We start from the raw sequence: 13,676 nt of genomic DNA, 5'->3' as shown, positions 1-13,676 counted from the left end.
TTTATAAATAAAGTTTTTTTTCTTCAGTGGCACGTACGCAATGTAAATAGGTTCATATGGAGAGAAAAGGAAACCACTCCACTATATACATAGCCAAGACGAGCCTACACGGTTGCTTGCTAGGGTTACTCTCTTCACACTCTCCCGCACAAAACGATTGTGACCACATCTCTAACATCTGGGTGGATCACGTCTGCCGGGGGAAGGGGTGGATGCTTTGTGTAGATGCGGTCACCGTCGCCGACCGCGAAAACCCACTATCGGCACGTCCCGATCAGGGGTCCCCGCTGTTCTCTCTCACAAAGATGGTGAGGTTGCCTTCGTCCCTTGGTCACTGCCGTGACATGGGCAGTTGCCGCCTCTCGCCGCCCTCCTCTAGGTTGAGCTACGTCCCGACAACCCTCAGGTACAACTTCCTTACAGCCGACTTGCACCACCGCCCCATCTGCCCACATCGCGCCATGTGGATATTTCTCTACTTCTTTGCCCCGCACATACCTCTACTGGCTTCTACTGTATTTGTGATGAGTTTATATCTCATCAACTAGTCCCAGTAATCTTATTCTAATCACGCTTCTTCAATTTCTTTGCCACAGGGATGCTCATCTCAATTTTGGTGACACTACACAAAATGATTCGATGGTCAAAGGGTTGCAAACTTCATTTCTTCGGAAGCTTCAACGTTGCCAGCAAATTAAAGCCTGGTTAGGGTTTACGGTTCAAGGGCTAGGGACTGCATGGCTCGCTTTTTCTTTAGCTGTCTCTGTTCCAAAATAAGTGTCAACTTTAGTACTGGTACAACTTTGTACTAAAGTTTGCATAAAGTTGAGACACTTATTTTGGAACGGAGGGAGTACATATTGGCTATGATCTATCAATCATTCAGATGCAATAGCATGCATGTTAGTCTCCTTTGTATTTGATGAAATGTTGCAACCGGGCAACCTTGGACGCAAGATACATGAAATAGAAGCTGGAAGCTTCATAGCATTGTAAAAATTTATCTTGCTGAGAAATTAAAGTACATACTATACTACTATGTAAAGAGTTAGGTGTCACACGGTGTCCAGAAAATATGGTGACAGTGTGAGGTGGGCCATGTAATCACTAAGCCTGCGTGTTTTCACTGCTTTCACACTCTTCCGCTGTAAGAATGGAGAAAATTGTAATCTAGTCTCTCCTTTCGCCGAAGCGTGGGACAACCAGCAGTCGTACCACCTCAGTAATAATGACCAATGAGCCGTCAAAACACATAGACCCAACAGTAAGTTGGACGGACGAAGCAACCATCACTCTTGAATCCGCTTCTCCCTTCAACACAGGTTCTAGTGAGAGGTCGCGTGCGCTCTGCCCGGGCATGAATGCGGCACCGATTCTTTGGAGCGGCACTGACCGTTTCAGGCGGGAAGCGTGCGCGGGCGATGGATGGGCTTTGGGTGGGCCAGGCTGGTCAGGAGTGGGCGTGGCAGCTGTCCTGACCGGACGCCTGGAAACGAGAGGATGCATGGACTCTCGCGAATAAATCGTACACTACACACCGTCTCTCTGTAGGAGTAGGTCGATGTGTTGCTCTCCCTAACACACACACGTTGTTAAACACACACACACACATGTTCATAGAATAGGAATGTCATGCGAGTGCGAAGCCATAGGAAGTGCGATACAAATGGAGCACGAACAAGAATAGAAGAGTTGATGAATATTCCATCAAACCTGGACTGAGGAGTAGTACTCCCTCCGTCTAGGTGTTAAGTCATCTTACGAAAATCAGATATTCCTAAAATGTTTACGCGTCGTCCATTAACTTCGCATCTCAATCCCCTCCTGGCCTTGTTGCTAGCGAGCATTGTTACTTACTATGCTTTGTTATCTCCCCCGGAAACCCAATGCATGGAGCGCAACTACACGTTGATAAGTCAAGAAATCAAAGTCGGCTTGCATACGAGTTAATACGTGGCCCTGCATGGTAGGTAAAACGACATCTCTTACTACCTCCGTCTCGGTGAATAAGTCATTCACATAGTTTTAGGTCGACGATTTAACTATCTAAATATTTATTATATGTGACAAAAATATATATTTAGAAACTACATCCATGTAGAAATCTATTGATATACTTTTCATGACATATAACACATATTTAATTTCTCAGATCGATGACCTAGAACTACGTGAATGACTTGTTCACCTAGAGGGAGGTAGTAGTAGTTGTGATTAATTGTTGCGTTTAGAGACATAAATCAGGGCTTTGATTGGAGGAAGGACTAGTCAAGTTTCTCCTTCTCCTCCAATCTGCTTGCACCTTGGTCCCGCTGCACCTTCTAACGTGACTTACACCTAGACGGATGGAGAAGTACGAGATACGGTGGCACACTGACTTAGGTGGAATACAAGTGCCCAAAATTATTGGAAGAGAGCAAAGTGTACAAACTAAATAATTAAAAGAGTAAAATGCACTGTTGGTCATTGAACTTAACGTATAAGTTCACTTTGGTCACTATACTCAAGAATATGGTCGATACGGTCACTATATACGTGATGAGGTGATTATACGGTCACTACGAGATCGTATAGCTATGTATTCATCAATTTTGATCAGTCAAAGAATCCTCCTGGCGCCTTGTCAAATCAGTTATCTCTCTTTGTCATGCGGGTCCTACCTGTCATTGGGTGTAAGAAAGATGTTGAACGAAAATAAAAATATGCATGGGGGCGTGGTTCGACCACTAGACCTCACGCTTTATACGGGCAAACAGGCTAACCAGCTACACCAACCTCCAATTCTGATTTACTAGTGGCAAATATAGTTTTCTACCTTTAGTAGTGGCACACGCATGCAGCGTGCAGCTTGCAGTGCATGCACATGCACTAGCACAGACTCAAGTCGCACGCTGGCCTCTATTGCAGCAAGTTCGTGCAGTACCTCGCCTGTTGTCCGCTGTTCTCGTTGTTGACCCTGCCGCCTGAGGTCGTCGACCCGTTGCTCTACCACTACGCCAAGTCTAAGTTCTCGCTCCTTGTGGCACAACGCATACAAACTCCATCTGCGTGAGATGACATGGCCATCAATGATGATTATGATGACACCCACACTGGGTCACTCTACTCGCCTTGTGCGCACGATTGATGTGCTGCTGCCGAAGTACGACCCTGCGGCCTCAACTTCGTCGCCGGTTGCCGGTGTGTGCGTGATATGTGCTAACTAGTGTGTGTCTGCCCATTGGGTGCTAGTGTGCGAGTGCATGCATGCGTATTGTGTGCATGTTATAACAAGGATTCACTTAAAATAGTACGTGAGCAAACAGAGGGATCAATTGGACAGTGTTCACGAGCAGTAGCGAGATGTGTGAGGTAAGATACACCGCTGGTGCTATTGATTTTTCTTATTAATTTGTTTGTTTCACCCTCTGACTGGTGGGACCCAACATACTACGTGGAGAGAGGTAAGGTGACTAAGGCTGCATTATTTCTGTACTACCAACACTGCTTTAAATACCAAAAGACCTTACCACCAAAGCCACATGACACGATTATGAGTTAAATCCCAATGACTCCCACGCAAAAAAAACATGGCATGCTAGTCGCACGAACACAAGAATGTAAAAAAGTTATTTTCCTCTCATTAATCACAACATCAGGGTGGTGTAGCTAATTAGCATGTTCGCTCATCAAACCTGGGGTCTCGGGTTCGATAACCGCACTTGAGCATAATTTTATTTTTTTCGACTTCTTTCTTCCACCCAATGACAGGTAGGCCCCGCATGACAGAGAGAGAAAGTGATCTGGGGTGGTGCCAGGAGGATTCTTTGACTGGTCAAAATGGATGGATACGGAGCTATACGATCTCGCAGTGACCGTATAATCACCTCATCACATATATAGTGACCGTATTGACCGTATTCTTGAGTACAGTGACCAAAGTGAACTTAGCAATTACTCTTAATACGCCCTAGTTTCTTAGCACCTGCTGTAACCCTTAGTACATACGGTGGCATACTGACTTAGGCCGAATACAAGTGCCCAAAATATTTAAAATTGGAGGATGGTGCACCCACCTTTCCGATATTTTGACCGTGTCTGGTTCAGTTGTTGTTCACTTCGGAGGGTCATGTACCACACATGAACGTTAGTAAGTGCGACCAGGAGGCGTGCAGCGTTAATTGCGAGTTGACTCCTTCGAGCGTTAAATTTTCCTCACGTATTAGCATTGCCCCTAGTATTTTTCTTTACTGCGTTAAATAAAGAGTTCCATTTCGTGCACTATTTAAAACGATTTTTATGGAGAGAAAAAGAAAACCACTCCATCTATATAAGCTGCAGCCTCGGTGCTTGTTTTCTATGGTTTACACTCTTCACACACTCTCTCCACTATATATATATACGCTGGAGCCTCAGCGCTCGTAGTTGCTCTCTTCACACTCTCTCACCCTCTCTAGATCTAAACAAGACTTCGTTGGCCTCTCTCTCTCTCTCTCCCTCACTGCTGGTCAAAGAGCCGGCAGGATCCGTTCGCTGGGAAAGGAAGGAGGCTTAACGATGTCGCCGTCAGCGAGGGAGGGAATCCACTACCGGCGCAGCTGTTCTCTTTCACCCAGCGGCGGCACAGGAGGGCCTCCGACCCCTTCTTCCTTGCTGCCGTATATAGTGTGGGAAGATTGCCTCTGGCCACCCACTGAGCCACACCCCGAGAACCTTAAGCTATAACTTACTTATTCCACATGCATTGCCCTAGCTGCATGTGGGCTTTTTCTGCTTCTACACTCGAATCAAGGTGTTGGATCAAACAGGAAAGTAGCGGGGAAAGTTGTATAGCATGAATCTAGGACATGGTTCAAAGAGGAAAGGAAGGGGGAAACTAGTGGGGAAAGTTGTATAGCATGAATGTAGGACGTGGTTCAAAGAGAAAAGGAAGGGGGGAAAGTTGTATAGCATGAATCTAGGACGTGGTTCAAAGAGGAAAGGAAGGGGGAAAGTAGTACAGACTGGCTATCCAGCACCTACGTTGGTTGAAAAGGGAAAACAATGACAAAGGCAGTACGCACATCTATAACGAATTGATATTTTTGTTTTGGGGACAAGGCTGTATAGTTTGAGCAGGACTAGATTAGCTGCCCTCGCATAGGGAAAGGTGTCTAAAGATAACAAAACTGGGACCAACACAAATATGCTCCTTGGTTGTTTGTTCTTTGTTGCAACAAACTATGCATCACCCCTTTATACATTGGTAGATGCACATGGAGCTGGTGCATCCACCGTCCCATGCAGCTCTTTAGTTGTTGTTAATCTAAGGCCCTGTTTGGTTAAAAAGTCCTAGGACTTTTTTTAGTCCCAACTAAAAAGTCCCTAGTCCCTACATGCCTGGTTCCAGGGACTTAACATGGACTAGAGGTTATTAAATGACATGTAAAAGACGATGTTACCCCTAGTAATGAACTAATAGATATAAGGTGCGATGCGGGGCAGGGGAAACTGTTGGAAAAAGTCCCAAAACGACTCTCCCTCTGGGTCTTCTTTATTTAGTCCCAAACGCCCACTTTTAGTCCCTAAAAGTCCCTCCTGTTTGGTTTAGATGGGACTATAAGGGACTTTTTTTAGTCCCTACACCAGAAAGTCCCTCTAAACAAACACCCTCTAATAATGCCGCTGGAAAATTGAAGCTATGCCATAGTTAAAAGCAAATTACATGTTTTAACGAAAATATTGGCCACCCCTCAATGCCTTGCGAGTGGTACAAGCACACAAAAGAGAAATTAATTTTGAAAATTACAGATGGCAATTTGCTTAGAACGACAAGAGAATATCGCATATAGGTAGGTATAGTGGACTCATGTGGCAAAACTGGTTTAAAGGATTTTGGATGCACAAGTAGTGATCATACTTAGTGCAAAATGAAGGCTAGCAAAAGATTGAGAAGAGACCAACCAAGAAACGAATAATCTCATAAGCGAGCATTGAGCATAATTAACACTGAATAATGCAACACAAGTAGGATGTAATTTCATTGCATGACTATTGAATTTCGTGCTTGCACAGGGAATCACAAACCTTAACACCAATATTCTTACTAAAGCATAATTACTCATCAACATGGCTCACATATCACATCATCATATCTCAAAATATTACAAAGAATCAAGTTTATTTTGTCCAGTGATCTTTGTGAGTTTTTTATTATATCCTTCTTGGATATCTATCACTTTGGAACTAATTTTCATGTGTTGCTTTTGATAAGCTCAAACAAATATAAGTGAAGATCATGAGCCTAGTTTTTCTTTCTCTCAAATTAGTTTAAGTGAAGCAAGAGAGAATTTCTTGAAAATTTTACTAACTCTGAAATAAATCTAAGTGAAGAAAGAGAGCATTTCTTCAAAAAATACTAAAGCACACCATGCTCAAAAACATATAAGTGAAGCACTAGAGCAATGCCATAGCTCATAAAAATTTAAGTGAAGCATAGAGAGCAATTCTAACAAGTCATGGAATAATTTTGGATCTCTCAAATAGGTGTATCCAGCAAGGAATCAAGACTTAAAACAAAAATAAAAACAAGCAAAGACTCATATCATACAAGATGCTCCAAGCAAAACTCATACTATGTGGCGAATAAAAATATAGCTTCGAGTAAAATACTGATGGTTGTTAGAAGAAAGAGGGGATGCCACTTGGGGCATCCCCAAGCTTAGTTGCTTGCTTCTCTTTGGATAATAGCTTAGGATGCCATGGGCATCCCCAATCTTAGGCTCTTCTTACTCCTTATTCCTTCATCCATCGTAACATCACCCAAAAGATGAAAACTTCAATCACACAAAACTCAACAAAACCTTCATGAGATCCGTTAGTATAAGAAAGCAAATCACTACTATAAGTACTGTTGGAACCCATTCATATTTTATCTTGAATTATATCTACTGTATTCCAACTTTTCTATGGCAAATACTCTTCAAAGAAAACCATAGAATCATTAAAACAAGCACACAATGCAAAGAAAACAGAATCTGTCAAAAACAGAACAGTCTGTAGCAATATGGATATTTCAAATACTTCGGAAACTCCAAAATCCTGAAAAATTAGGACGCCCTGAGCAATTTGTATATTAATCTTCTGAAAAAAGAATTGGTATTTTATCACGCTTCTGTTAAAAATAAAAATTATTTTCATGAGCGTGAAAGTTTCTGTTTTTCAGCAAGATCAAATAACTATCACCCAAGAAGATCCTAAAGGCTTTGCTTGGCACAAAAACTAATTAAAACACAAAAAACTCAATCATAATAGTAGCATAATTGCGCAAACACTCAAGAACAGAAAGAAAAAAGCAAAAAATAAATTTTATTCATTGGGTTGCCTCTCAACAAGCTCTATCGTTTTACGCCCTTAGCTAGGCATAAAGCAAAAGATCTAAGTTTTGTCATCTTTGTTTCAAGATCTATAAGATGCCCTCATGATTGATTCATATCATGTCCTAATTATTATTCTAGGGAATTGTTCCATTCCCTTCCTTAGTAGAAATTGGAATTTAATATTGCCTTCTTTCATATCAATAATCGCACCGATAGTGCGTAAAAATGGCCTACCAAGAATAATTAGACAAGACGGATTGCAGCCAATATCAAGAACAACAAAATCTATGGGCACATAATTCCTATTTGAAATAATAATAACATCATTAATTCTTCCCATAGGCTTTTTAATAGTAGAATCCGCCAAGTGCAAATTTAAAGAACACTCTTCAATATCGGTAAGACCAAGCACACCACATAAAGATTTCAGAATTGTAGAAACACTAGCACCCAAGTCACATAAAGAAAAACACTCAGAATTTTTAATCTTGACTTTGATAGTAGGTTCCCATTCATCATGTAATTTTCTAAGAGTTGAAACTTCTAATTCCAACTTTTATTCCAAAGCTTTCATCATAGCATCAATAATATGTTTAGTAAAAGATTTATTTTGTTCATAAGCATGGGGTGAATTTATCATGGATTGCAACAAATAAATACAATCAATCAAAGAGCAACTATCATAATTAAAGTATTTGTAATCCAAAAGAGTGAGCAAATCACTAGTTAAAGTCTTGACCTCTTCAAATCCACTTTTATCAATTTTCTCAACAAGATTTTCACCCTCCGAATTTTCGGGACGCCTTCTAGCTAAAGTTGACTCTTCTTCAATCCCTTTTCCATCGATCTTAATTTTACTAAACAAGGAATCAATAGAAGAAACACGATTCATTTTAAGATCTTCATCACTTTTATGAAAGCAATCACTAGAAAACGTTTTTTTTCTAAAAATTCTCTTCTAGCTCTCAGCATAGCGGTGCTTTTCTTACTTTCATCCATAGAAACACAAAGAGCTTTAATTGATTCCTCAAACTTGGGCACTAAAATTTTCATCTTGAGATTTTCTACATCATGATAAATTATATCAACACTTTTAGACAAATCATCAATCTTAGTCAATTTTACTTCCATTGTGGCATTGAAAACCTTTTGAGTGTTGATAAATTCTTTAATATTATTCTCAAGATCAAAGGTGTTCCTATTATTATTGTAAGAAGGATTTCCATAGGAATTACCATAATTATTAGAGGAATTACTAGGAAAGGCCTAGGATTAAAATTACCTCTATAAGCATTGTTATTGAAATTGTTTTGTGAGATAAAATTCACATCTACGGCATCACTATTTTGCCAAATCAAAGTATGCAAGGGCATATAATTGAAATCAATAGGATAACTTTTACTAGCAACCAATTTCATAAGAGCATCAACTTTTTCACTCAAAGAAGAAATTTCTTCAACCGAATTAACTTTCTTACTAGTAGGAGCTCTTTCGGAATGCCATTGTGAATAATTATCCATAATATTATCAAGCAATTTGGTGATTTCACACAAAGTAATTTCCATAAAAGCACCACCCGGGGTGGAATCTAAAAGATTAAGAGAAACAAAACTCAACCCCGCATAAAAAAATTTGTATGACCATCCAAAGATTTAACCCATGAGTTGGGCAATTCCTTAGCATCATTTTCATGATTTCCCAAGATTGTGCAACATGCTCATGTTCAAGATGCTTGAAATTCATGATCTGGATTCTAAGGGAAATAATTTTTGTGGGCGGAAAATACTTAGTGATAAAAGCATCTTTACACTTATTCTAAGAATCGATACTATTGCAAGGCAAAGAAGAAAACCATTTTTTTGCAAAACCACACAAAGAAAACGGAAATAATTTCTTCTTCACAACATCATTGTCCACATATTTTTTATTTTGCATATCGCATAATTCTACGAATGTGTTAAGATGGGACGCGGCATCCTCATTAGGAATACCAGAAAATTGATCTTTCATAAAATGATTCAGCAAAGCAGTATTAATATCACAAGATTCCGCACTAGTGGCGGGAGCAATTGGAGTGCCAATAAAATCATTGTTGTTGGTATTTGAGAAATCACACAACTTGGTGTTCTCTTGAGTCATGGTGACTACGCAACAAGATTGCACTCAAAAATAGATCCGGCAAGAAAACGGCGAATGAAAAAGAGGGCCAATAAAATGACAAATTTTGTGTGAAGTGTGGGAGAGGAAAACGAGAGGCAAATGGCAAATAATGTAAATTGCGAGGAGATGAGATTTGTGATTAGGAACCTGATAGATGTTGATGATCCTCCCGGGCAACGGCGCCAGAAATTCCTTTTGTTGTTTGATAGAACTACGTCAGTATTTCCCCAAAGAGGAAGAGATGATGCAGCACAACAACGGTAGGTATTTCCCTTAGTGATGAGACCAAGGTTATCGAACCAGTAGGAGAACCAAGCAACACTACGTAAGCAACACCTGCACACAGATAACTAATACTTGCAACCCGACGTGTTAAAGGGGTTGTCAATCCCTCCCTGGCAACGGCGCCAGAAATTCCTTTTGATGCCTGCAAGAACTACGTCGGTATTTCCCCAAAGAGGAAGGGATGATGCAGCACAACAAATGTAGGTATTTCCCTCAGTGATGAGATCAAGGTTATCAAACCACTAGGAGAACCAAGCAACACTACGTAAACAACACCGCACATAGATAACAAATACTCGCAACCCGACATGTTAAAGGGGTTGGCAATCCCTTTTGGGTAACGGTGCCAGAAATTAGCAAACGGACGTGAGAGAGTTGTAATAATTGATAGATCGAACGCCAAATAAAATAAAGTCCAGCAAGGTATTTTTGGTTTAATAGATCTGAAAATAAAAGCAAAGGAAAATAGACCGCAAACGCAAATATATTAAAGAAGATACCCGGGGGCCATAGATTTCACTAGTGGCTTCTCTCGAGAAAAATAGCAAACAGTGGGTAAACAAATTACTGTTGGGGAATTGATATAACTTCAAATAATCATGACGATATCCAGGCAATGATCACTATATAGGCATCACGTCCAAGATTACTAGACTGACTCATGCCTGCATCTACTACTATTACTCCTCACATCGACCGCTATCTAACATGCATCTAGTGTATTAAGTTCATGGAGAAACCGAGCAATGCAATAAGAACGATGACATGATGTAGAAAAGATCTATTTATGTAGAAATAGACCCTATCTTGTTATCCTTAATCTCAACGATACATATGTGTCGGTTCCCCTTCTGTCACTGGGATCAAGCATCGTAAGATCGAACCCATCACAAAGCACCTCTTCCCATTGCAAGATAAATAGATCAAGTTGGCCAAACAAAACCCAAATATCAGAGAAGAGATACAAGGCTATAAGAAATCATGCATATAAGAGATCAAAGAAGACTCAAATAACTTTCATGGATAAAAAGATAGATCTAATCATAAACTCAAAGTTCATCCGATCACAACAAACACACCGCAAAAAGAGTTAAATCATATGGATCTCCAAGAGACCATTGTATTGAGAATCAAGAGAGAGACAGGAAGCCATCTAGCTACTAACTACGGACCCGAAGGTCTACAAAGAACTACTCACGCATCATCGGAGAGAGCACCAATGGGCATGATGAACCCCTCCGTGATGGTGTCTAGATTGGATCTGGTGGTTCTAGACTCTACGGCAGATGGAATTGATTTTCGTTGACTTCCCTAGGGTTTCTAGAATACTAGGATATTTATAGAGCAAAGAGTTGGTTAGGAGGCACCCGAGGTGGGCACAACCCACCAGGGCGCGCCTGGGCCTCCAGGCGCGCACTGGTGGGTTGTGCTCCCCTTGGAGGACCCCCAGGCGCTTCTCCGACCCATTGGATGTCTTCTGGTCCAAAAAAATTCACAAAAAGTTTTGCTATGTTTGGACTCCATTTGGTATTCATTTCTTGCGATGTAAAAAACATGCAGAAAACAACATCTGGCACTTGGCACTATGTCAATAGGTTAGTACGAAAAATGATATAAAATGATTATAAAACATACAAGAATGATAATATAACAACATGGAACAATCAAAAATTATAGAAACGTTGGAGACATATCATTGTGACTCCTATTGAATCTTTGTTTTCTAAGATAAATCTTAATAAAAATGGGACTGGAGATGAGTCAACTTTAGCTAGAAGGCGTCCCAATGATTCGGAGTTTATAGATCTTAATGCAAAAAATTGATAAAAGTGGGATTGGAGAGGTCAAAACTTTAAGTAGCGATGAACCCCATCTTTTGGATTTCAAGGATTTTTATTATGATAATTTCTCTTTAATAGATTGTATTTCCTTGTTGCAATCCATGTTGAATTCTTGTCATGCTTATAATCGAAATAAAGCTTTTACTAAACATATCATTGATGCTATGATGAAATCTTTTGAAGAAAAGCCTGAATTGGAAGTTTCTGTCCCTAGTAAACTTTACGATGAGTGGGAACCTACTATTAAGATTAAAATTAAAGATTATGAGTGCCATGCCTTGTGTGATTTGGGTGCTAGCATTTCCACAATTCCAAAAACTTTATATGATGTGCTAGGTTTCTGTGAATTTGATGATTATTCTTTGAATTTGCATCTAGTGGATTCCACTATTAAGAAACCTATGGGAAGAACTAATGATGTTCTTATTGTTGCAAATAGGAATTATGTGCCTATAGATTTTATTGTGCTTGATATAGATTGCAATCCTACATGTCCTATTATTCTTGGTAGACCTTGCCTTAGAACAATTGGTGCAATTTTGATATGAAAGAAGGAAACATTAGATTTCAATTTTCGTTAAGGAAGGGCTTGGAACACTTTCCAAGAAAGAAAATTAAGTTACCATAGGAATCTATTATGAGGGCTACCTATGGATTGCATACCATAGATGACAATACTTAGATATATGTTTTATGCCTAGCTAGGGGCGTTAAACAATAGCGCTTGTTGGGATGCAACCCAATTTTATTTTTATGTTTTTGGTTTTTCGTTTTGTTTTTCAGTAAATACACATTATTACCTTAGTAGTAATTGTGTTTTGGGGTTTAATTATTGTTTGAGCCATGTAAGACCTTTGGGATGGTCTACGGTGATAGTTGATTTGATCTTGCTGAAAAATAGAAACTTTTGCGCCCAGTAAAACAATTTTCAAAAATCACCGAAGCTTGATTTTAATCTGAATGTTTTACACAAGATTGATATACAAATTTCCTAGATTGTCCTAATTTTTCAGATTTTTTGGAGTTACAGAAGTATACGAAGTTTTTAGATTGCTACACCTGTTTTTGACAGATTTTCTTTTCTTTGTGTTGTTTTCTTATTTTGATGAATCTATGGGTACACTGGTACGCGTTGGTGCTATACAAACGGTTTTTAACCCCTTTCCGAGACGGCATTTGTAACCGTCACCAAGTGAGTGTGGGCGATAGGGAGGTCCTTCCCACGCGACCTAGAAATTGTCAGGGATAGGCCCTCATGGGACACCAAATGAGCCCGTGTGCGATCGGGCGAGACATCAAAACCCAATCATATCTGTATGTTTGTACACCCCACACAGTGAATCCCAGAAAAACATTTCCGTAGGTATGTATATCACACACAGTCAATCCAAGGAATACGTTTCCGTTTTTATGTACATCCCACATAGTAAATCCAGGGAAAACGTTTCCGTTTGTATGTACATCCCACACAGTTTTATGTGTAGGCTCGTGTATGGAAGGTGTAAATATCACACACGCTCTGCATTGGTTAACTGTTTGCTTTTATCAACTACATCCCACACGATTTGATGAAGAAAACTGTGTGGCATTGGGCTATCCATCACAAGCGCTTTTACTGCTAGAACCGTTTGCAAAGTTCCATGACACATTTAGTAGGTTTATTAGTTTACAATTAATAATTCCAGTATTACAAAAATTCACATTTCATATCGAACAACTGTTTGCCAATTTCATATCAGGCACATAAATATATTATAACATCATAGTACGATAGCTACATGAAAACAGCATAGTACAACATATAGCTAGCTCAACTTCATAAGAACAATATATTCATTTCCCTAATCGAGATCATCCAGGCTCGTCTTATCCACCTCTGCTTTCAGTTCAGTAAGAACCTGTTTTGCACTGGCCATCTGGGAAAGTGCCTCCTCCTTCACCAACACTATCTTAGCAAAGTCTGATTTAAAAAATCTGAGCTCATTCTCCACCTTCCTCTTTTTATCCCGCATCTTCAAATATTCTTCAGCATTGACAACACTTTCTCTGTTCT

Source organism: Triticum urartu, chromosome 5A, assembly GCF_056163025.1.
Source record: "Triticum urartu cultivar PI428250 chromosome 5A, HENAU_Tu73, whole genome shotgun sequence".
Lineage (NCBI taxonomy): Eukaryota > Viridiplantae > Streptophyta > Magnoliopsida > Poales > Poaceae > Triticum > Triticum urartu.
Note: the sequence above shows the minus strand (reverse complement) of the source record.